This window comes from Pleurodeles waltl, chromosome 5 (genome assembly GCF_031143425.1).
Source record: "Pleurodeles waltl isolate 20211129_DDA chromosome 5, aPleWal1.hap1.20221129, whole genome shotgun sequence".
In the NCBI taxonomy this organism is placed as follows: domain Eukaryota; kingdom Metazoa; phylum Chordata; class Amphibia; order Caudata; family Salamandridae; genus Pleurodeles; species Pleurodeles waltl.
Window position 1 is genome coordinate 1,541,160,450 of NC_090444.1, and position 26,861 is coordinate 1,541,187,310.

General features: G+C 41.5%; 1 protein-coding gene across 4 annotated transcripts in view; it reads left to right on the forward strand.

The window, feature by feature from the left end:
• TDRP (testis development related protein) overlaps positions 1–26,861 on the forward strand; it is a 430,472-nt gene that overhangs the window by 317,458 nt on the left and 86,153 nt on the right. The window lies entirely within an intron of this gene.

A 26,861-nucleotide genomic window follows, 5' to 3' on the forward strand; every position in this document is an offset into this window, starting at 1 on the left:
ACTCCCGGTAGCAGCAGGGCCTTCATTTGTCTAGGGTGGGTGCCCTTGACTCTGGCCTCTGTACTGTGGGGCACACCTCTGATTGATGGGTCCCTTGGGCACAGGTTTGGGGTTCAGGGTCTGGCTGTGGTGTTGTTGCCACATGGGTAGGGGCGTCCGGTGTGTCTAGGGTGGGTGTGCCATTGGTGGACTGTCCAGTGGCCCCACGTGGCCCAGGCAAGTCGTCCTCATCCCGACAACTAATGGTGCCTTCATCCTGGGGAGGGCTGTTTCAGCCTGGCATTTTCTGCTGGGCATCAGTGGCAGGGGTACCTGTGGATGGATACAATAGATGTAAATTGTGTGACTGTAGTTATGTCCCTGATGTAATGCATGCACTGGCTCAACTAGCTTACCAGTGCTGGCAATGACAGCTGCTGCACACATTGATTTGGTTAGGATTGTGGGTGCTGTGGTTCTTGACATTGTGGTTGACATCCATGCATTAGGTGTGTTTGTGTAGGGATGGTGGGAGTGGGGTTACATGCAAAGGAGGGGCGTGGGGTGTTTGGGATGGGGGCAATGGGGTGGGTTGCAGTGGGTTGGAGAGTGGTGGGGAGCCATGCTGAGCATGGGTGTTTGGTGTTTGGGTGGTATTGCTGACTTACCGGTGTTGAGTGCTCCGCTGATGCCAGTCAGGCCCTTGGGATGCAAGATGTCCAGGACCTTCTCCTCCCAGGATGTCAACTGAAGGGGAGGAGGTGGGTGCCCATCAACAAGTCTTGTTTCTGGCTGTCCTCTGCCTAGATGCCGTGGATCGGACCTCCCTCCCTGAGTTCGTTCCACCTCTTTATGATGTCCTCCCTTGTGCATGGGTACGTGCCGATTTCTTTGACCCTGTTGGGCGGTCCTCTGCCACAACTCTGTCTTTTTGGCTATGGATGTTTGCTGTACCTGGACTCCCATGAGCTGTGGCTCGACTCTGATGATCTCGTCCACCATGACCTTTAACTCATTGTCGGTGAACCGTGAGAGCTTTTGACATGACATGCTGTGGGGTGGGTATGTGTGTGCATGTTGGGTGCCGTGGGGGGGGGGGGGGGGTGTGGTGATGTGGGGGTGTTTGGCTGTGTGTGCTGGCGAGCTGTGGTGTTGATTTGTGCAATGCGTGCTGTGTGATATTTGTTTGCTGTGTTTGGGGTATGCTTCATCTCGAGTGTGGCTGCTCATATCTGTCGCAAGGGATTGTTGGTGGGGGGTTATTACATGGTGGCGTGAATGGCTGTCAGGTGTGGGATATTTGAACTAGCCAATGTGGTGTTGGCTACTTTCCGCTGTGTCTTTTTGTTCCCCTGCGGTGCGAACCGCCACTGTTTTCTGCCATGCAAGTTCTGCTGTGCTGGAGGTTGCCTCATAATATGACGGTCGGAATAGTGTCGGTGTGGTGGAGCCGGTGGTTGATCAGTCACTCTTTCGCTGTGGGTTGACCTGACGGTGTTGGTTTTGTGTCTGTATTTCGGCGGTTTGTGTTTTGTGACTCATAATCCAGCGGTCGCTATACCTCCACTACTGCCGGTATGGTGGTGCGACATCGCATTGCGGTCTTGCTCGAAAACCATCAAACTCGTAATGAGGGCCTTAGTGTCATTTCTGTTGCCAGACCTATATAGCGAAACACAAAAATGAGAAATTATGATGGCCTTTACTTGTTATTACATTTTGTTCAGTGTCTTAGATCAATTTTCACACCATCAAGAAAATGCATTTGGCCATACGTATAATAGTGATGCAACCTTTCAGTGACACCTGATCATTCATATAATTTTCTTGGCACGTTTACCGTACATTCCTTTTCAGCACAAAGGTTTGTTACCCACTGGTAATTCTAGTCCTGTGTTCTCATGAGCCCTTATTCCTCAAGGACTTGGATACCGTACAGTAACCAAACACTTGCCTTTCTCTGTAGCATGATTGTTAGTTTTTATCTTTTTGCAATTTAACTAGTTGCATACTGAGATCTAAATTTTAGACAGTTGTTTAATTACCAATCATCTGTTCACCAGTTACATCCTGATTGTGTCTTTGAACTACATTTGAATGTTTCCATAGTTCACTGGCTTACAGATTAAATGTTAGAGATTTTATTTAGATTGCACGTAGTCTTCCAACTTTGTTACTTTTGGTACCTCTAGCTACAGAATGTTTGTTGGACTGTCTCAGGTATTTTACAATATTTAGGGATTTTCTCACCCAGATGTTATGCCTGTTCATTGTTAGTTATCTTTCTGGCTCACATCCTTCTGGAGGTAACCTGCCAGGTAGCTGCATTAACTTTCCTCCATGAGATTTGAAAACACCATGAGTCTGCTACAGTGGTGATCTTCAGTGTGGTTAAGCTTTAATTGGAAACCTCTTTGGACGAAGATTTTGTATTATTTGTCAACCCCATTAGTTTCTTATGGCCTTTTCATCTTCATTTCAGTCTATAGTATGGGTACCCTCCCAATTGCCAAATCGAGTTGAGCATTCAGAATGTCCACTGTTAATAGTCAAGATAAAGTGACACACACTGGATCTGAATAAATTTAAAATTTGCTCTATTTTTCTAAATTGGTTTGTGATTTCTTTGTGTTGTGTTTTCACTTTATCACTGTTTGTGTGCTGCATAAATGCTTTATACTTTCTCTAAATTAATCCTGACTGCTTTGTGCTAAGCTACCAGAGGGTAAAGCTCAGGTTAATTTAGTGACTTTTGTGGTTCATCCTGACAAGGATTATGGTTCTTGCTTGAGTAGAGTTTTTTTACCACCCTAAATCAATGACCCAATTTCTAACAGTGTATGTTTAGATACCCTTGAAATGTCGCCTCCCCATATGAATTTTAAAAGCTTATCTTGTACTTGCTGTATGGTTGAGTTCTGAAATTACAAAAGGTAATGTTTGGGTTACATATAGTAATTAAGGAAGCAAGTTCATTTTAATGACAGACACTTCTCCAGCCAAGAGATTTCTAATTGTTTGCACCTATGTAGGTTTTTATACAGTACATCTCAGTGGGGGTGGGGGGGTATTGGCTTCATATAGGTTGTTTATTGGTGAGGTAAGATTTATTGAAAATATTTTAACACCCACCTCTTTTAAACACTCCCCATCCAGTATTCTCCTTATTGTATTATGCTAGTCAGCCCCTGGGAGACCTTGTGACTTGATATGATTAAATCATGAGACCCTACACTCTAGCGAATGCTTGTATTTCCTCAGCGAGAGCCAGCAGGGAGATTGTTCAGAACCTGTTAAAACAGAGTATGTATTTTGCAAATAAAATCACTTTATTATGTTTTCTCAGATATTGAATACTGAGAATATCTTATTTTAATTTTATCTTTGCTCTCAGTGATTTCCGTGACCAAAGAAAAAAAAACTGAAACGGGGCACAACCGTGCTTTGTTCTCCTAATCAGCCTTATTTGATTTGATAGTTCACCGTTAAATTTGAGCTGGGCTGAAGAGGATGGAAGGTTTCTATCCAAGTTCTTATGGCCAGCCCCAGTTTGTTGCTAGCTTATTAAACCTTCTTGTATACTACGTGTATTTTAATTTTGGCACATGCTGTTATTAGTTCTGGCTATAGACAACATGAGCTATATAGGGACTTTGGGTTAGTCCCCTTTAGAAATTGTTTTAACGGGTTGCTAATGCTTGGGTAAGGTTGTCAGCCAGACTTAGCATTTTGTAGATGGTTTACATGTCCCATCTTTGTTTCCATTAGCTGTTAGTAATATCTCATTAAATAAAACCTTTTGATAGATCGAAAACGTAATGTGACCTGTAGTTTGTAATTTAGACCTAGTGTGTGTTATTTGATGCGATTATTTTTAGAAAATGCTTACTGCTTGAATGCTTTAGCCTAGCCTGCTGTAAGGATATAGAGAACTGTGTTTATTTTACTTTGCTGTTGTAAAAACATTTTTGTTAGATTGACACACTTTTTGTATAAAAAGTAAAGATGTGTGCACGTGTAGGCTTTCTGTGCAACGCATCAGAAATAATGGTCCTTTGTTAAATGTATCAGCTGTGCAATATTTTGCTGTGTATGTCTTTTATCGTCAATATTTACAATGCAAACTTAATAATTTGACATCTTTTTATAACACACTTCTTTGAGAGTACAGATGCTGCTTCTTTTCTTTTTAGGAGAGCTGATGCCCCCACACACATCCTCACCAACTATCACCAAGCACTTCCCCTAACAAAAACCCAGACCGTTTGCTTTCTTAGACTACGATTTGTTTTCTTTTGAAAATGCAGCTGTGGTGTACAATGTGTTTTCACAGGCGTATTTGTTCCCTTTATCTGTGTGCAGTACATTGTAAGTACTCTTGATACACCAGCTAAGGAATGGGCATCTAATCGGCTTTAATTTTGTTTTCGCCTTGAAAGCTCTGCTTTGTGCAATACCATTTCTTAAGCCGTACAGTGTTAGAAAGAAAAACACGGACCTGGGTTACTGCGAAGCATATTTAATATGGTTCTGAAATATATTCTATATTTTGTCCTTTAAAGTAATTGGCATACCAGTGTGTGATACTGATTTCGAAATGTATTCATTATGTGCTCTTTTTTTTTGGTTACTACCACAACTAGCCCCAAACACATTACTAAAGATTCACACACTTTTCTTATAGGCACTTACATGAATTGTTATTGCATATAAATAATGCTGTAAGGTACTCAACCAGCTTATAGAGTATTGGAATATTTTACTTTGATTTACAGCCGCCTGTAGAACTTTGTTTGCAAATATGTTGTACTTTAAAATTAATATTGTCTCTTTAGAAAAAAAATAATGCATCTTGGGTCGAGTGTGTCATACACATGTCCCTCCCGAAGCTTTAGCTGATGGTAAGGTTTGTCACCTGTGTTTAGTTGCTGTCCGGAATATGAGGCTGGGGTTAAGCCTTTTACAGGGCTGTGGTTGCATAGCATAAGGCGAATCCACACTGAGGGCCCGATTACGACCTTAGCAGATGAGATACTCTATCACAAACGTGACGGATATCCGCCCGCCGTTTTACAAGTTCCATAGGATATAAAAGATCTTGTAATACGGTGGGGGGGATTTCTGTCACGTTTGTGACAGAGTATCCCATCCGCCACGGTCATAATCAGGCCCTAAGACTGGGTTGATGGAGCCAGATGCAATGTTATGTTTCAATAAAATGGCAAAGGTCTTCTATAAATACTCTCAGCCTACAACAGAAGTCTAGAGTTAACAAACAATGAGCAGTATTATGGTGAAGCTCAAATGATGCCAATTAATGATTGGATATTTGTGGACAGAGATGACCCTGTGATTAGGTTAAAAATAGTTTGCAGGAGAATCCAAATATTCTTTGCTTGTTCTATGGAACAGTCTTACTGTATGCACTGTAAGAGATTACTTTGGTCCCAGTACAAAGCTGGCAACGTACCCTGAAATGGATCAAGTGGGAAATGAAACCCACCTGTGAACCTCCAGTAGGGCATGGGAACAAGTTAGCCCAAGTGACACAACTAACAGGATTCAAAACATGGGATGTGATTGGGATCTTGGGCAATAGATACCATATTAAATTATATGAACCACTTATTGACGAATACTCCTTTAAAAAAAAAAAAAAAAGTATTTTGACAACTGTAGCTGTCGCACGTCCTAGAGACGCACATTACTAGCCCAAAAAGCATCCCTTAGTTTAAATTGCTGCTGCCCAAAATAACTTTCAAACAAATAGAGCATCTGGAAGAAAGGGATATACAGAATATATGTGACTACTATTAAATAAACCTGACTCACTAGCTAAATTGAAAAGTAAGTGGGAAGCAGAGATAGGGGAAATGAACGACGAAGCCTGGAAAGAAGGTAAAATGTGGCAGCATGTTCATTAACCATTTTATTGCACTTTTCGCATTATACAATTTTTATACTTTCATAGGACCTGTTATCACCCGAAAGATTATGGAAAATCATGGCTTTATTTCCTTAGCTGCAGAGTCAGGGTAGGGTCTTTTTTTCATATGATGTGATATAGTCCTACCTTCAATAGATATTGGTCGTGAATGCATAAAACACCTTAAAGAATTGCAGTAATTCATATTGCAGTTAACCATATGATAACAGTTTTAAGAATGACAGAAGAGATGGGGTTACCAAGACACACACTAATAGCAAGAGGCATGATGTTTGCCTAGAGGGATATTACGAGACATCGGCATTCACATTGAGCACCCCCGTTCACAAAATGGTTAAGAGGAATGGACAGAAGAAATATTCTCAAAAAATAGAAGATGTGTAAGCAAATACAAAAAGTACTGGGGACCCAGGACTGAATATTTTCATGGAGTATTCTCTTACATAAACGATAACAATGTACATGGTGAACCACACTTAATATGTCAAGAGGAATGTGTGCTGAAAAGTGAGATGCTGTTTGTTGCAGTCTGTGCTCTAAAACAAAACAAAGATTTATAAAAAAAAAAAAAGAAAAGAACAAAGGACTGCTTTTAGAAGTTCAGCCTACAGCCTTTCAAACTACTGTCCATTTCCATAAGTATCATTGCCCGGTCAGTACCATGATGGATCTTTTTAATTGTAATTTACCAACGTAGCTGGTGATCTATCTGGCAATATAAACCTAACGTTATATGGCAAGGTTGTATTACACCATCTTTCACTGTTGGAGTAATTCTGTCCGTCTATAATTTCAGGGGGGCAGTTAACCACAACTTTTTCCGACTAATTACATTGCTGCTTGCAAATTCCTCCCCAGTGCAAATGCTTTGTGATTTTTTTTTTTAAATTACATCATTAAATACAATATGAATCTCCCTGCAGAGGGATTCCAAGCTAGCATCTGCTCAAAATCATAGACCACGTTTAACTGAATAGGGAGCAGGCGATCCTGCTCACCCTACTCTCGCCCCTTTCTAAAAAAAAATAACTTCTGGAAATAGTGTGGATTTTGTACTGCTCTGCACTTAAATTCTATTTCTGTTACCTTGTGTAATTCCAAGTTCTTAGGGAGCTTCTTACTTGTGTACTGATTTATTGCTTCCTTTTATTATGTGGCCAACATCTGTTAACGCACATTTTCCACTAGTGCCCTGAGGCAGAACCTTATCTATGGCATCCAGAGTGCCAAGTAAGCCCCTCTAGCGCTTGACCCTCAAGGTAGTGAAATCAAGCAGCCCAAGGCTTTTTCAGGGCAGGGGGACGGTGTGTAGTTGGAGATTCAAAGCTCTATCCGGCCAATACAAGTTATTGATGGAATATCCTGTCAGTGCTTGGTCTTTAAAAAAAAATAGTAAGTGCTTTATTTAAATCCCATGCATAATCTAATATTGTACATAACTTGATCAGAAATTGCAACTACAAAAATGCAGCAGGTAATTAATAATCACCCTACTGTGATTGAAGCAAGGAGTAGTATCGCTACTCCTGTGGGACAGCCTTAAAAATGTTTCTTATGCTACAGTCCACAAAAATTCTCAGGCAGGGCTAGAATGTAGGCAGGGCTCTAGTAAATATTACATCAGCGACCAGCTAGATCAGGGGCTCTGTAGATGTGCACATAAGCCTAAGAAGAAGTGCACTTCAGTAACTGGGACGTTGGGCCAAAACATTACTTTGTCAGTGTGTTTTATTTCTATTCCTCATCTTTTTATTGTATTGTTCGTTGTGTGTTTAAACTATGTCACATCGTCTTTCTCTCTTTTTTTGTGTGGATGAGAGACTCGGACTCTAACTTGCAGAGTAGAGACCTGGGCGCTTAATAGTCCGAAGAAGAGAGGTCTGGCCTCCTTGTAATCCCCACAGACGAAGCATGGACTCCTTGTTTTCTACAGAGGAGAGCATGCACTCCTTATTACCTGAAGAGGTGAGCCCTGGATTCCTTATATTTGGAAGACCTACTGAGTAAAAGCATGGCCACCAAATAACCCACAGAGGAGAGAACTCTTTTTATGATGTGGCTGAAAAGCCTGGAATTCGTACATCTGCACAGATGAGAGGCATGGACTGCTTTATGACCTATGGAGGAGAGGTCGAGACTCCTCACAAGCTGCAGAGGAGACTCAATATAGTCGAGAGGAGATACTTGCATCCTTATAACCTACAGATGTGAGGCACATACTCCTCATAATTAGAAGAAATACCTGGAATCCTTAGTACCAGTAGATGAAAAGCCTGGGCCCCTTATGACCTGAAGAGGAAGGACTGCAACTCATCCGGCCTGAGCCCCTTGCAACCTACAGAGGACAGCCTTGGACCCCCTGTGACCTGAACCAGTTAACATCAACATCTAATAGTGTGCAGAGCTGGAATAAGAATTCATATGGTGAAAGTGTTTGTTTTCCTTTCATAAAATGTCTTGTGTTCTATCACTGTGCAGTATCTCTCACTGTGCAGTATATTAGCAATGGAACATCATCTCGTCTCTCCTTTTTGCTCTCCTCATCTCCTATTCTCTGCTCTTATCATGGTACTTTTTGGGAGTGGCAAATCCTGTCGTTGGTGTGACTCATAGTACTTGGGTGTCCAGGTTGCTTTGCACATGTTTCTAAGAATTCCTGAAGATGGCTAGACTCTGAGTCGATCTGTAAGAATTTCATTGTTGTGTTCCAGTTCATCTTTTAGTTGGATAGCAGTATCCTATTCACTCAGCTTTCAGAGAGTTGAGGCTGGAGGGATTTACAAGTTGCATGAACATATTTTATGTAGCTAACCTGCCCCTTGCACGGTTATTTGAACTAGTCTAAACCTGACATTGATATTGAGTTACAGTGTGTAACTGAGACTTGAAAGGTGCCTGCAGTATGCCTTCTATTTTGCTCTAACCTAGATTTGACTAGATTTATTCACGTCTTTCCCACACCATCTTTCATTGATATTGGAACCAACATTGACACTTCCCTGACCGCCTATATTCATGTTTACTATAATACGAACAGAAAAATCATCTGCGCACGTCTAATGGTTAAGAACACCTGCTGACTCTACTGTTTGTTAGACCAGAATCGGGATTATATTTGCATTATGGACACGTAGAATTACAAATAATCAGTCAGATTATATTTAAATTATATTTATATATCATAACCTATCATAATCTGTATCACAAATTTTCTTTCAGGGCAAGAATGTAGATCTGGGCAAACAAAGGGGCATTTAAATGGACCCAGATTAAACACTCAGACAATGAAAATATCAATGATAATGACATAACCCAGCGCCATTAAAATATGTTAACGTTCTGCTACAGTTTTAATTTCTCACCCTACACGCCAAAGTCAAGTCTGCCATAGTTGCTGCCGTGGCATCCGTATCTCCTATTAGAGCCATTCGTAGTGAACACACCCCCACCCCATCTGCACAAGCCACGAGATGGAAGGACTAGGTTGAGCGTCTCAAGACATACTTTGCAGCTGTAGCGCTAGACAATGAGAGACGACATCCTATGCTCCTGCTTATGGGAGGGGCAGCCATCCATAAGCTAGGAAAGTCAGTCACAGTATTTATATGACATATGGCATTCTGGAACAAGCCCTAAACGCACATTTCGAGCCACTAGCAAACCCAGACTATGAGCGTTTTCTTGCTGCTCCAAGCTTGACAACTACCCGATGAATCAGTAGACACATCTATGCCCGCCTGAAAGATCTGGCTAGCACCTGTAAGCTGCTCAGTGAGAATGATGAGATTCGAGCTCAGTTCATCCAAGGGTGTCTATCAGTCAAATTGAGAGAAAGCATTTTCCAGGTCACGGACATGCCCATGGCAGACATGCTAACAATGGGTAGGTCTAAAGAACTTTCCAAGGTGCGAGCAGCACACATGGAAGTGGCATTACAACGCCAAGTTAAGACAGAACAGGTCACTGCAGGACCCGCAGAGAATTAAAAAGCACGCCCAAGGCCTAGTCCAACTCCCAAGATGTGTTGTGGATGTGGAGGATCCTACTTATACCAAGGGCCAAGTTTAGCACATGGAAAAATATCCTAACAAAAACGTGTAACAAACTGAACCATTTTGCAAAAGTATGTTGATCTTCGACACCTCAGAAGGCACACCAGTCAAAATCCATCAATGCTATGCACACTATGAACACCCCTAAAGAGGAAGAGTACATGGACGACGATGATGATAGACGAAGGGGTCCATGTCATACATGCCATGCAAATTGGTGGGCATCCCACAAAACACATTTTGAAATTAAACATACTCCTCGCTGGTTATCAAGTGCAGGCGCTGATCGACATCTGAGCATCCATTAACAGCATGGCACAGTCCGTGCTGAAGACACTCCCAGTACAACCCGCTCTGCGCCCTACTTCCACGGAGATGTTTGCATAGAAGTCAACGACTCCACTCCCCCCAGCTGGAGGACTCTCAACAGCGATTGCTCATGAATCTCACTTTACTCTTGCCAAGGTGTATGTCACCAGAGGTGGTTCATGGATGTTACTGAGCTGCCGAACAGCGGAGCGACTCCAACTTGTTGCCTTCGCTTTCAGTGTACATCAGGAAAGTGTGGATGATCTTGTGGGGGTGTTCACGCCTCTCTTTGAAGGCATAGAGCAACTCAAAGCCCGTCTTTAACACCTAGACATCAACAACTCAATTCAGCCTTTCGTGCTGAAACAATGCTGTCTCTTTTTCGACCTCAAGCCAAATGTGGAAGATGAACTAAGGAAATTGTATCAGGCCTATATCATCGAGAAGGTTGACAGTCTGACTTCATGGGTGTCCCCGATTGTGGTAGCACGCAAACTCAAGCAACCTGGAAAGTTAGAATATGCATCAAAATGTGTCTACCCAATCTGGCGTTCCGGTGCAATGGCATTGTGGCAGAAGTGAGTTGTTCCAGGTGGTTCTCCAAGATAGATCCCCAAGATAGTTAGCACCATCTGATGCTAGATCCATAGTCTCAAGCTATTACCACTTTTCTGTTTGCCCAAATGTGCCTGAGGAGGTTTAAACACCTCAGTTTTGGGGTGTCGAGCGCAGCCGAAGTGCTTCAGGACACAATCAGATTTGTTGGCTGGCCTTGAAGGAATCCTCAACATCAGTGGCAATATCTTAGTGTATGCCCCTACACTGGAAGAACACATTGGCCGCCTGTGATCAACTTTTTAACGTTTGCGGGAAAATGGCCTCACGTTTCACAGAGAGAAGTGCGTTTTCCTACAGAAGGAGATAGATATCAATTCTCCTAGAACGGAGCAATGCCAGACCCAGTGAAGGTCCATGATATTCAGTCAGCACCGGCGCCCAGCATAGTTACCGGGGTCCATAGTTTTCTAGGTATGGTCACATTCTGTGGACGTTCCATTTGAAATCTGACCAACCTCACGTCCCGCTGAGAGAACTGATGAAGATCAGTGCAATCTGGAGCTGAGCAGCCAACCAGGAGAAAGCCTTCCAAGCAATGAAACAGGCATTGTCAGCAGGCAACCTGGCCTACTTTGATCTTCTGCTGTAGTATTGAGGAACTGTCAATTTTATCACTTACCAGCACTGATTCAGTGTATGGTCACAAGAAAATGTTTAGGCTCCCCCCTACAGACTGTTCTTGTTAGTACACCAAACAGTGTACAGAATAGTCCAGTTGTGATTTTTTTTATAAGATGCTGGATACCGTACAGGATATGTGGAAGAGCTAGAAGACCCCGCTTAAATCTCTGTGCCCCGTTCTGCCAGCCATATATGCATGATGACGCCACTAAAGGTTTTTGGTACTTGATGTAATTTCAGACTACCTGTGCGAAATTGGTTCAGAAGTCTGGAAGGGTAGTACTTCTGCTGTAACCACTAATTATACAGTTGGGTTCAAACCTCTCCCGATGCAGTCAAAATTGAATGTTAAAATCACCCACTGCACACTGGGCAAGGAGACATTCTCATCAGTATCCTTCTCCAATCAGTTGTTACCAAATAACTTAACAGCTTTCTCATCAGATACCAACAGCAGCAATGTTTAATACTGCTGTAAGCTAAGGGGCTCAAATAAAAAGTAAAATGTTGCTGAAGCCCTTATTGTTCTTCCAGAGAAAGAACTCCGTAGTGCTAAAAATCATATTAACAATGTCAGTGATCCTGCCAACCTAGTGGGACATCACACGCTGAAAGGTCACTGTAGCATGCCCATTCAGTTTAGCTACCCAAAGCAATGTCATGGAGATCTGGAGTCTCCCAAATCTGCACATTCTATCAGACCAGTTGACACTAGCCCATCAGCTGACCCTCGCATGAAACTTACTCATGTTGATAATGTCCTCCAGCAGACAAATATTGCTGATGGTGATACACAAAAGAACAACCCTTATTATGTAATTCTACTGCTGCTTTAAGTAATGTTGATTCTCACATTTAAACCCTTAGTGAATATTGACATACTTGAGTTGGCCGATCTGACTAATTTTCCAGCCATGGTAACAAACCTCAGTGTCCATGCAAGATGCTTCTCTCCAGCAAAAATGGAGCGCTAGAAAGCTTGCCTATTAGGCGCTTGCCTCTGAAGGCTGGGGGCTTAATTGTAAAAAGAAATTACATCCCATTCCCGCATTTACTTCTCAAGGTGCATATAATATCTTAAAAAGGGGTGACCTGTTATGTTTTCTCAGACATTTGGACTGGCTCAGTTCGATCACCTCCAAAGATGTACCCTCAGTTAAATGTGTTTCCCATCCTTGCTGGTACGAGTAGGAGTCAACAAGGATTAGGTGGGAGGATAAGGATCACTGTTTAGCTATATGGGGTTAAATTGCTATTTGGAACACATGGGTATACATGTGGAGAAAGTCCCCACAAGAAGGTATCTGTTTTTACTATGACCGTCATATTCTCCCCATGCTCACAACAAAGACAAGAGTGGTGGAGATACTGACGGAAGGGCTTAGCCATTAAGTATAAGATTAGTTAGCATTAAGGTCCTGAGTCCACCTCAGTGGCAGACAGAATTTTCATTACAGTTAAGCACAATTTTCAGAATATAACTAGGCATATATCTAGAGGAAGCAATAATGGTTGCTTGGAAGAAGAGTGGCTGGTAAGGTCCCTGCTTCAAAAATCAGGACACTGTTCCTAGCTCAAGCCTATATCATAGTCTACCTCCAAATCTACTTCCCACCAGAGTGCAGCTTAACATAGCGTTTATGCAGTAACTAAGTTGGAACATTGTTAAGCTTAAGCAAAATTTGAGGATCCAGATTTGTGTTGTTTTATATATGACCTCCAGATTTGATTTTTTCAATATTCCTGGGTCTTATCCCCTTTGGTCCAACGGTAGACCATCAGGTGGCTTGATTATTTGGTTAACAATTTCACTTAACTGTAAGTTTGAGGTAATTGACTCCTTCCATCATGATATACAGCAATTACAGCTAACGTTCCACTCCAAGTTATGCGTCTTAGAGTCTACAATAGGCTTCGCAAACAGGAGTAAGCCTCATCAACACACTCTGCTCTTGCTACTGTGCTCCATAATACTGATATCCATACAAAGAACAGGCACAAGCCCATTGTAGTTGTGGTTGCTGACTTTGCTACCTTTCATCCCAATGAGGTTTTTTCAGCAGCAATGGAGGAAGAAGATTGAGCATGGAGTATCTCTTCTGGGGTTGATAGGACAATATAACCTTACTCGAAGTCTGGTCAGCAGCTTGCATTACTTAACCCTGTTTCATGGCTTCCACATATGCAATGAAAGCTTTAACACTGACTACCCAAAGCACTTTACTTTTAACAATGGTTTGTACAAAAGTGTGATTGATACGTTTTGATGTTTAGAATTCGGGAGGGGTTTTATATATGAAAGTTTAGTGCCTGTCCAGAAAGTGATCATGATTTTTTTTATACTCTCCCTTGAGCAATATAGTTTAAAGAACCCACTTTCTCTCTCTGCATAAAGTAGTCTATTGATAGTGAATAACTGTAGGAGACTCAAGTGAAAGGATGTCATATCTAGTTCTAATATTCCACTGATTAACAACTACTTGAATACATTTTAATCCTCAGAAGAAATCGCCAGATTAGAGCCCCATTAACGTATGGACATGCATGATGTCCTTGTGAAACACTTAGCTCCATTGTTGTCCAAGCCAGTTCCAGTTAAGAGGTCACATAACCACATAAGAGAATATTGGTTTAACAATTGCAGGATCATAAGGCCCGCTCTAATTGCAGCAATTTGAGGTCCTACCTCAGACATAATTAAAGCTGCAAGACTTCAATATAAAAGTATGGAGAGCTTGTGGCTGAGTTGTAAAAAAAAACAACAAAAAAACTGACCACTTATTGATTGATTTGGAGATGTCTACAGGGCTCCATTTAGAAAGAGCCATGTATTCAAAAGCTTCCTTAAGAATAAGTGACCGCTGTTGAGTTTGAGCTCCTGTGGGAATTGATTCCAAAGAATTGTGCACTAAAGAAGAAAGCTCTGCCTACTTGTCTAGCAGGCCTAATTTTTGGTATCACTGCAACACATTCATTAGCTGAGCAGATGCATCTTTCAGGTACATATCTCTTTAATTTAGAGCTGAGGTAGGAAGGCCCAGTGTCGTAATATGCTTTATATTCAAGGCATAGAACCTGAAACCAGATCTTTTTCTCAACTGGGAGCCAGTACAGTTTCAGTTGATGTACAGAGACTGACATGAAACTAGGGATTCCTAAGATAGTTATGGCAGCTGCATTTTGGACCACCTATAGCCCTTCTATCAAACACCAAGGCAGTCTAATGTAAATTGAATTCCTATAGTCCAGTCTCAAGCTAATTAGAGCCTGAACAGCTGTCTTTTTTGGGGTGTAGAGCAGCAAAGGTTACATTGTATAAAGCATTTGCAGGCATGTGTGGCATACAGAGACAACCTTAATTTTCCGTGTTGCAAAGGATAATTGGTTGTCCGAAAAGTCCCAAATTTTCTGCCTGTCATAGGTGTGGGTGCATTCTCCAGCTGCTCCTACCAAAAGGAGGGGGACCATACAGGTGACTGCTTGCCTGACTAGAGTATCTCACTGTTAAGTTTTAAGTAGTACTCCTGCATTCACTTTGTCAGTTAACTCATACATGCTGAAAACTTTATTTGGAACACCTTCACATCTTGTGCTATGGTTCTAAATTTGGGGGTCATCCGCATGACATCAGACTCAGTCCAAACCTTTTAACAATAGTGGCTAAAGGGGCCACTTGTATACTGCATAAGGTAGAGCTGAGTGAAGAGCCCTATGGGACCCCTCACCTAATAGTCTATAGGGAAGGCTCAATGAGGGCAAGATACATACTGGGTTCTATTTTCCACAAAAGAAGTAAACCACTGTTAAATCCATATGCCAGGGATGAATGCAGGAAGCACACCATAGTCCATGTAAGGATCATCTTTATTAGAAGACGGCACAATACCTGCCTCCAGTCCAGAAGCCAGGCAAAAAGTGAACATCTCCTCAAAGTTCTAGAACAGAACCCCCTCAATACAATACAAATGAAATATAGGCTATTCAAAGATACACATTAATCTTAAAGGAACAAAACTGCAATATCACAACCACTCTCATACCTTACCACTCATTCCCAATTCCTGCATCCTATTCAAAAGATTGGAGTTGAAGACGGTGTCAAAGAATGCACAAAGATCCAAAAGGCCCAAGGTGGCCTAATCTCCTTGGTCCAGGATCTCATTGAGCTCATGGACCGCTGCCACAAAGGTGGTTTCCTTATTAAAATGAGTTCTAAAGCCTGATTGGTTGGTATCTTAAAAAGTTAGATTGCAAATATTTTGTAACTTGGCTATTTACTAATTTTTCCAAGATCTTTGTTGGAAAAGGGAGTAAAGAAATTATTTGACAGTTGGAGAAGATTCGGGCAAAGAGAGTAGGTTTTTTCAGTAGAGGTTATACAACTGCCATTTTCCACCTGGCAGGGAAAATTATTTCCGTATGGGATATGTTGTAGATTCCTACAAGAGCTGGTACAGTTTGTCCTGCTGCAAGTTTACAGTACTACAAACCAGATAAAACCAATACTGACATTAATTGTCCACTGAAATCCTTCAAAAACCTAGTCAGGCATTTCAATTGACATGATCGCTTTTTTAGTTCTATTCTTTTCACTTTTATTTTTTGCAATTTTTGTTTTTTACATTTTGACATAACATTGTCAATTGGACAGAGAACAAAAATATAATATATACCCATACGTTGACTCAAGCACAAAGCGTCTGGCGTCGTTTGCCATGCAAGACGATATGTAAAAGTACAAATCAATGAATAAAGTATCACAGTTCCTCTAAAGGCGGTAAGGGAGATGACACAGCAGAGACAGAGCCTTGTGCCGCCGCGCTGCGCCTCGTGGGCAGGGAGACTCCTTATGATGCTCAGTTTAATCTGTTTAGCAACATCATTACTATTCCTGCCGGAGCTGCGCGCTCACCTGTCAGCGGCCACAGTGAAAGGTGGGGTCAAAGTCGGAGGGAACAAACGTGCCAGCACCACCCACACACCCTGTCAACCTTGGGGTACCTTGTGCCCTGAAAAATACATGCATCCCTTTTAAAGGGCGAGCGTGGATCATCTGCATTTAAAGCACCGAGCTACGTTAATTTCAAAACATTATAGCCAACGTAAAAAAGCCACAAATATAGGACTAGAAACACAAACCACAGGGCTGTTAAGCAACAAAAAAAGCAGAGCACCGCCCTGTTGCTAGGCACCACGCGTAGATTTTCAGAAAACGCTTTATTTTTTGTAAGATGCTTCCTATTCAAAATATTTTTAACAAAATAATCTGATGGGAAAGAGGCATCGGAGTTAGCAGTTTGAAATGGAAAAGGGACATGAGAGGATTAAAATGTCCTATTTTAAATCGAGTTGCTGCGTAGGGGAAAGGGAGGGTTTTAAATCAGTTTCTGTATAAAGCAGCTGGACACTGGGTGATGTAGCCTAGCCCCGCGTCGGGGATGGAGGGGTTTGTGAGAGCCCCTCCCTCAGTATTACCTCCATCCCATGTTAATGTTACCAGCGAGGTCACCGACATCGTGCATCATCACAACACAGGAGAGGTGCAGTTTTGCAGTGCGTGCCAGCCACCTACTTACCCCCTGACCAGACTGGCTCTGGTAGCTCCAGGGCAGGATAACGACCACCATTCACCCGCTAGCAGGCCGGCGCAAGAGCTGGAGCAGACGCACGAGGAAAGGGGACCCTGGCCAAGGAGAAAGGGAGCAGCAGGGACTAGAGGAAGAGGAGGGCACCAGCGAACACACCCAAGCTCCGCCTCTTCCAAGTCCCTCCTCTCAGCCCTTTCGCTGAGAAGAGCAAGAGAAAGCTATTGGAAATGCCCCCCTCTGCTGTTGGTTTATGTTTACAGAGGGAGCTGGTGGGCAGGAGTAACTACACAAGCACCCACACTGTTGAGGTGAAACAGGCAAATGACAAAAAAAGTCCCTTACAGAAGAGATAAACAGGACATAACGTAATTACACAGTACTTTGTGCTGCTCCCAAAGTGAAAAAAGGCAGGACAAAGAGGCAGAACTGACCACTAGCAAGCAAGGATTTTTGAAGGACACTGCAACTAACGAATGAAAACGCTGGAACTCACTCTATAGTATACTAAAAGTATACAGCAGGCCGAACGCTAATGCTCGACCTAAAAAGCGATCATGTCAAATCACTTTTGTGACCTACTTTTTTGAAGGAATATAGTGGGCAATCAATGTCCGTATTGGATTCATCTGGTTTGTAGTTTTATAGTGGCGAAGCCTTACTGACAATAAATCGGCCAAATCCCTCGTTTGACCTAGCAAGTGTATAGTAGACAGGGAGGAGGGCAGGAGGGATCTAAAGGAGAGCCTGATTTTATATTATTACGACCTTTTCCACTTGTGATGAAGTTATTACTGAAAATTCCCTTAAAGTGTTTTTTCTCTTCCCTTGGGGTGTAAGTGATCTCATTAATCCTAGTAACTTGAGGGAATGATAATTTATACATAGATATACTACTTTTTTTCCATAAAAGAAACCGCAAGGTTGTTGCACTGGGATTGTGAGATAAGGGGAATATTCTTTGGTGTGTTCATATGTTTACTGCATAAAAGGGCTTTGCTGCAGTTTTTTTAGACATGGTAATAATAACTTGATTCATATATTCTGCTTTCACTTTATTAATCTGTGTCTTATATTAGAGGATGGCTGTTCTGTAATATTTCTTGTCGTCTTCTCTGAATTTGTTCCTCTATTTTCCTTCTATTCTTAAAGGGAGTGCCAGTGCCTCCATCATGGCTGGCAGCTGATCTTGTTTCTCTTTTTAAGAAAGGTGAGAGAAACAACCCAGCAAATTATCAAACTATTAGCCTTCTCAAAAACATCCGAAAAGGTTTTGCTTGTGCACTGTTTTCTAGACTTGATAATTTGGTGGCAGCTAAAGGGATCTTTCCCACTGCCAAGCTGTCTTACGAACAAAAAAGAAAAATTAGCACCATAGATCAGTCTTTTAAACTTGTCCTTCTACTGTCAAAATATGTTGTGCTAAGAATATCGTCATTTTTATGTGGTATTTGTTGATCTTTGCAGTGCCTTTAATAATGTGCCTTGGTATTTTTTATAGGCTTCCCTATTTGAGCAGGTACCCCCCCCCCCGCCCACCCCCTCCAGCCCCCTGCCATTCTACATTCATATGTTAATCAGACTCCATGAGGGTAGCTTTGCAGGGTTGTTCATTAGCTTGTTTGTTGTTTTCATTATATATGAACAGGGTAGTTGAGGCTGTGGCATCCTATTTTGATACCCCTAGTACTAGCAGCGAAAAAAGTGTGACACTAATGTTTGCTGACGACACTCTTTTGGAGCCCAAAACTCTTTGAAGTCTTTAAAATCTACCTTCAGCAAGTTTAGCGCCTGTAAAATGTTATCAGTTAAAACACAGGCAAGAACAATTTGAAGATGTTTAGACCATGAAAAGGTGTAAAAAACAACTTTAGGATAAATTCTACACCTGTGGATCAAGTACAGGAATTTATTTATGTAGGAAATTATTTTGCCAGTAATCTAAAATGGAAAATAACAAACCGCTCAAGAAGTATTGTGATGCAGCATTCTGGGGCCAGTCTGTGCTTTGCCTGCGACAAAGGGTGTCTGTTAATTACATCTGCAGTGGAGTTTATAGGGTGTGGGGTCAAAGTACTGCCCAATACAGCACTGACATATGGGATTACACGTATGTGTCTGACTTGTATTGATGCAATGGAAGTGCCGCCTGAGATTGCTCACTAGTGCCCGACTATCCTGTTATTCTTGGACCTTGGTATTATGGATATCACATATATTGCCAAACTCAGACTTGCCCATTATTGTTTGCAACTGTGAGTGACACTGGAGTCAAGATATTTTGGAGAGGTGCTTTAGGAAGTCCTTAAACTAGAGAATAGTCAATCTGTGGGTTGGCTAAAACAAACTCATGACCTCCTTTTGAGCTTGTACATGTCTGAGCTGCAGCCTTCTCCTGACTCAGTTACCCTCAGATCTGTTGGAGAAATTAAAGGTGCACATAAAATTTGGATATGGGCAATGGAAGCTAATCATATGAATGGGAGGGCAAACAGAAGTTTCTTGAGTAGAAAATCTGTGTCAAATCAGACATTATTTAGATGATATTGAACCTGCTGCAGCCAGAGTTCTGCATCTTAAATTTGTTTGGAATTCTACCAATGACCGATTTCACTTTTTTTTTTTTTCACAACAAATTTTACTGAGTTTTGATAGATTCATAACCCGGGGTACCAACAAATATATGAAGGATGATAATGTCAAAATACACATAAACAAAAGTGATAACCAGCACATCCAAGCCCCAATGCAATAGAATGCCAAATGACCCTGACATTAACTCAGTCATAAGCTCTGCACTCTCCCACCCTCCATCCCCTCCCCCGAACATTCAAATCTCCTCATCCTCCAATGATCCCAAAGACTAGACAGGGTCCAACACAATACCTCTGTAATCCTCCGACCCAAAATCTTGGAGTGTTTCTCAGACATGCTGCCACCTCTAGGCCCATGCAGTCATCCATCCCCTTTTTCCAGGTTGCAAGGGAAGAGGGACCCTTAGGCTTTTTTTTTTGCCAAGGTCAGTCCCTAAAACGGGAGCAATAGCTTAGATCTGTCCCCCTCACCCCTCCCTCCCCAAGAGTATCTGTGACATGAAGGAGGATACGTTTGGGGTCCAGTGGGACTAACCAGGACAGGACCCCACCAAGAAAAGAAGTCACCCAGCGCCAGAACTTGTCGAGGCCAGATCAACCATCCCCCCCCCTCAACTGTATGTAAGAATGTTCCATCTTCCGTATGGCAGGCAATCACTCCCATATGCCAGAGACAATGAACAGTATAGTACACCCTGCGGAGGTATTTGAATTGAATTAAACAGAGGCAGGCTGAATTAGCAGCTTCCTGATGTGCCCCACAGAGCCTCAGTCCAATCTTCGTTCTCCAGGACCCCAATATCCATTTCCCACGCCCCTTGAGAGTCAGAAATGTGCCTGGACTGTTGGAGACAAGGGTCTGATAAATATTGGCTATCTTGTGATCTCCTAGATTGCCTAAAAGGAGTTTAACCTCCAGCAGGACAAATTCAATGAGATCAGGTAGGGTTAAAACATATGGGGTCAGCGCATGGTGGAGCTGAAGACAGCAATAAAATTGACCACAGTGAAGATGGCACTCCGTCTGCATGTCCTGGAATGAATAAAGAACCGCACTAGTCATGACGTCTCGTAGGTTGGAGATCCCATTGATGTCCCACTTTCGAAAGCCCTCCATCATAGCCACCGCTGCAGCATGTGCCCCTGCCAGAGCAGTGTCCACTCCTTCAACTTCCCCCACCAACCCATCCGACAAAGGGATGTTTCCAGGATTAGACAAAAATCAGTGACGAAAATTTCCAAATATTTTTTTTTTGCCTTCTTTTAGTCCAGTACTTGTTTTTAGAAATACTGCAAAACCTAAAAACTGTTTCTTTGTAACCATGCTGCACTAATCCAGAAACCAGCAGAGCAATAAGGTTGCTTATGCTGAAGCAGATATGCTAATTAGAAAATTATTAATGATGTTTATGCGTTTGAATAATGAAAAGTTTGTAGAGAAAATTAATGTGCACGTTTGAAAATGTGCCCTCGAGGCATGTCAGCCATGTGTACAAGATTGTACTAATATAACTGAAACTATATGAAATAATGAAAATATATGAGAAAAATGTAGTAATATGTCATATTGAAATGTATAACCTATGTTTTACTTCAATTTGTAGTGTTAACTTAGCTGAACTTAAGGCCTAGTCTTCCTAGGCGTCGCACACTGAGAGCAGAAACAATAACCGCGTTCGCAAGAAGCTGCTATGACCCTGATCTGCCCGATGTTAAAGTTTCTCAGTTAGAATTTTCTGCAATGTACCGGCGGACAGGAGATGATGAAGACAATTTGATACAATTATGTGTAGTGTAGGCTAAATGTACTTTCCCAGGACTTGAACAATAGAGGCACTGACTGAAGAGGAACATGCAACAATTTTGATACCTGAAGAGCCGGCTGATGAGGACATCGTATAGCGGACCAATCCGCATCTTGTGAAAAGACTGATATTGAAATTGGTAGATTTGGTAAACAAATACTATAGGTTAAAGTCATATCTGCTGACTGACTGACCAATTAGGAATTAGGGGGATGGACTGGGAGACACTAATAAAAGGTCATGACAAGGGGCTAAAACTAGAGATGCGAGGGGAGAATTTATGACGTCAGGAGACGCTGTCCGAGGTTCTGTCGTTGGGCTCATACTCTGTGAGCCTGATGCATGGCTGACTAATTGATGACCTGAAGACGAAGACTTACTTGTTGCTGATCCATCCTGGATAGGTAGCTATGAAAATGTGACTGACAAATTGTGCCTTTTCTTCTAGGTACCAACTGTGCTGATTATAGAATTCTCATTTAGATCGTTTTTTTTTCCAAATTAATGTTTTTCTAAATTGTTTTGCATGAAGCCCCACATGCTGGCGCTTATCTTGGTTAGGTAGGCTGTTAAGGGTGACGTTGACAGTGACAAAATGACTGACAAGCTATTCGCTGAACTCTGCTATTAATGTTGGTATTCTTTTGGCATATGTAGGTGCATTTATGCATATGTTTTCTTCAAGTCATGTTATGATTTTGCATTAAGGAATTCATAATTGAATTGATTGAATAAAAATTAATTAACAGATGATTTAGAATTGTAATCAATAGGGAAATAAAACATTTGTTTAACTCTTCACTGAGTTGTGGTTATTCATGAGGAGAAGATATTCATAAACGATAATTAATTTTGATTATTGTTGTCCTCGATAGTAACTAGGTTACTCCATGCAATCCAAAAGGTTAATCGACCTATACGCGTCCCCTTGTAAGTTTACTTACTAAGGACCAGACGTGCTTGCATTTATCATATGGGAATTGGGAACAATCAACCTCTGCTTCTTTAAAGGAGTTCTTTCATTTTTTGTGCCTGTGGATTTTGGGACAAATTCAGGCTGTTACCAACACCTGAGCGAAACCAAAACTTGCCCTAATTTTTAGAGAACTGCTGATTACCACAGCATTTAACATTAATTTCTCTAATCCCTGTACAACTCATCTCTTAAAAGCAGACAGAGGAGCTTCCAATGTTGAAATAGTATTGCATCCGAAGTGGCAGCTGCCTTCCCATCTGGAAGAGAAATGCAATAGGGAGTAACCCGTTAATGGTTACCAGGTTAACACACAAAGGTAGAAATATACTGAAAACCCCTGGTCCATTATATCCTTATTGATGAAGGCATATCAAACTTAAAAACGGGTTGAAGCATATTGACCATAATACATAGGCTTAGAGAATAAACAACTTTGTACAAAAAAATACACTTCTTTAAAACAGAGAAACAAATCAGTTTATCAGTCACAAACCTCCTGAAACAAGCCTGATTTTTTTTTTCCTTAATTCATATTTCTTTTGTAATTAATAGTTTGTGTTCACTGCCACAATTCCGGCTAATGCCGCTATCAACGTAAATTGTAGTTTCAAACGTATGTACGTTGTAGTTTTTACATAGCATGGTCCTGCCTTTCTGACAGTGCTGCTCCCGTTAAATGTAAATTATTTATACAAATATATAGTGTGCTCCACCGCACTGACCTTTCCTGTATTTCAAGTGAATTAATAAACATGTGTTGTACTCTTAATAAAATACCAAGACTGCAGTAGTTCGTTAAAATAAAGCGCCTGTTCCCACAGTCTGGCTCAAATGACACAATTCTCTCTATCACCTTAACACGTATCTCTCTGTAAGTTCCCGAGGAACCGCTAAACGCTGCAGGTCGGGTCTTTGTATAAGTATTCACAGATTAATGAATGTTTATGTAGCTTGGCAAACTATAAAATTCCTGAATATTCAGGGCATGTCGAATGTGTGCTTATATACTCGCAAAGGGCTAGAGCCTTAAAATGCAGGATGATGTATTCTACAGCAGGTTTTCAGAAGAAATCCGCTTTTGTCAGAAGCCACGGATTGTTCCTCCTAAAAATGATGCAAAAGTAGCCTGCAGTTATGCTAACTGCCTGTTTGTATATACACCCCAAACACTGTCTATAAATGATGGCCAAAGAGACTTAAGTGGTGTTACCAAATGCATGGCTTTTCTGGTAGAAAGCTGTGCTTTATACATAATTGTTGTTTGACTCGATGAGCTTTCACTTCAATCCCAAACATTGTGGAGTTTTGATGTTGATAAATTAAGGCCAAAGAAATGACAATGAAATGAAGTTACAGAAAATTGTAAAATAAAGTAGGAAAAAAGCTTACGGGTGTGCGTGGAGCTGCTGCCTACACCTCTATTTTTCGGCAATGAAAGAATCGTTTTTATAAGTAGTATTATTCATGTGGATAGTAATAACAGAGTTAATCCATTTTCTAGGTCAGTTCAGCCCCCCCAGTGTTGGGACGGGTATGGAGTTGTTGAGGCGGGGTGTAGGCACACACAGAGCGCATGCTAATTCAGATATCTTTAAGGGCCATCTTTATTTAGAAAGGAAGCAGCTACCTAGTCAACTATAAAATGTGTTGAATATCGACTAGCGTGGAACTTGCTCCACAGACGCCTGTATTTTTGGGTCTATCTCTACTTTTCCCCGAACTATAAGGAACGGCTGCCACCTAGTGACAATCACTAGAAACTTTGTTTAAAGCTGAATAAAATTAAAAACATACATCTATGACTATTGACTTGCGCAAAGCAAGCAAGCAATCAATCCTTAACTTCCCGGAAAATCTACAGTGCCCTCTGCATTTCTTAGTCACTGCTCCTTTATCCAGCAAATAGTCTAAGTTAGTACCCAAATCATTGTCGCTGTTCCAAAATTTGAACTTCTGTGTTATCCTTTTCTGAGTCTGTTCGTGTTTCCTTCATTGTGTCGGTTTGCATACCTCGTTGCCCTCAGTGGATTCGGGGTCTGCGGCTTTTCCTCACGAGGGACCCGACGGTAGCGTGCGCGATTTACGTAGGCTAATGGTGTCCAGTCAGGCCAATGCTCCGAAAGGCAGTAACTACATTTTCCCTTTTTAGATGCAGGCCTGCACAAGACTTGAAAACCGCCGGTATTGCAATAAGGACCTTTGAGAGGGTGTTTACAAAGGTTTGCGATGAGTCTTGTGTCTTACGAGGAAATTGAACTTCCATTGAAGGGACATTCCCGTATTTAAACGATGTAATTATTTTAGAGGACTTGTTCCAGTGCCAGGGTAATGTGAGTGGGCGCTGTTACTAATGCCCTGCAAGGATTGATCAGGTTTTGTCCATAATACGCCAAAATTGTTGATCGGACGGGGAAGAAATACCTTTTAAATCATGACACCCATCAGGCTCCAGACAAAACCCTTTTTTAATGTTCTGAATGCCTGGGCGAGTGGATTCTGATGGTTTTACGCCTATCTGCCAATCCTTACGTCGCAGCTTTGGTTCCTTCCCGGGTTCGAACTAATGGGACTGACATTAGTCAGCCTGTAGGAAAATACTTAAAGCATTTCTCTTTTTTAGTTTGCAAAAGATACAAAAAGAACATGAATAGGCATGTTTTTTTTCTTATTGACTTGGCGTGTTCATGAATGATTTAGTACCCCTTTCCTAATAATTCAACTGAATGAATGAGGAGTATTTCTTAAGCACCAACTGCTACCCAAAAATCATCAGAGCTGACAATCTGACTGGAGGAAAGAGGCAATCAGCAAAGGAGAAAATTGGAAACAACAGGTTTTCTTTTTTTTCCCGAAATACGAGGCGGTTGGGAGACCACGGAAACACTACATTTCATCTACTATTTTAGGTCTCCCCATCTCTTGGACCATGAGTGTGGACCTTTGCGATGAGTATGGAGGGAGGAAATTGCATTTCTCAAACTTAACGTTTTATTTCTGTCCAGCCAGTCTTTTAAACTGTGAAGTCAATAATGAGAGTTTTACTTAAGATTTAAAGTTCCATTACTCATTCGTTCTCAAATCTTTTTGGGTCTTTATCAGAACATAGCAGGAAGGGTGTCCCATAAACCTGTTCCCTAATCTAATTCTCTTCTAATTCAGGAAAAACCTAATTTAACTGAACAACTCATAAAGAGTTTTCTCCTAAGGCAGCAACAGATACTCAACAACAGAAAATTACCTGAGTCAAAGATGGTCAAGAAATGAAATATAAAATAACACAAAGGAACCGGCATCTGAGACACTGCCTAGCCTATAAGGCTGGCAAGTTGCGAATGATAAAAATGGGCCAGTCTTGGTAATGTTGCTCTGTAACGTGTGAACCTGTTCTTTCCCTGATACATTTTTATACAGAATACAATGATACAGAATTTTAAACTATTCCACAGATAAAACATTCTCTCAGCCTATCAGTAGTCAAAGGCTCCGTGAGACAGGAACAGTTTCTATCGAAATGGTACATTCTAACAAAGAGCATTCTAAACACATGATACATTTTATTAAACTATCAACAGCTTTAAAACATATGGAGAAGTTCTCACTCGCCTTGATTTCTGAAAAAAGAACACACTTGTAAATTTCAGGTATGAGCTCATTCTAGCTTTTCCTCTCTCACAGGTTTCCACTCTAGAAGCTTATTCACAAAGAAACACATGTTAAATCTTATTAAGGAAAGTAGGAATTCCAATGCAGGTCAAGGGGTTAAAAAATAAAAGGAAATATAACTTTCTGTGTTAGCATAGGAAGTTTGCATCATGAGAAGATGTGCAAAAAGTCACGAAAGAAACATTTCATTTGAGCCATAGCAATTTTAAAGTTTCAAGCATTAGCAGGTTAACCAAGTACATGGTCATGCAGAGTTTAGAAAAATTCACATTTAATATGTAGCTTTTATTTAGGCCTATAATCCGCTCGTGCGGGTTATTGTTTGAATGCATTTCATTTTTATTAAACCTCTAGCATGGTTCTTAAGACAGAAGTATTGAGAGCATAGGGTGTTCCAGTGTTGGCCACAAGTGAGGCGGCAGATTGGCTACCCATACAGGATCGCCTCACCCTAGTCAGGACAAGCCATTTGGAATGGGTGACGCATAAACATGGCTGGGATAATAAAGATGAATTTTCTTTCCCAAACAGATGGCTCCAACCTGGTTGAAATCTCAGTATTCAAAGGGAAGAGATTTGAAGATGGTGTTTTGGGGCTCAGGGACCAGCTTAAATCCTTCATATGAGTTGAGATATGAGGTCAGGGAGAAATATCTAATATGTGCAGAGCAGCTGCTGTTTGGATGACTTGGCAATGGAGAGTGTACCACAG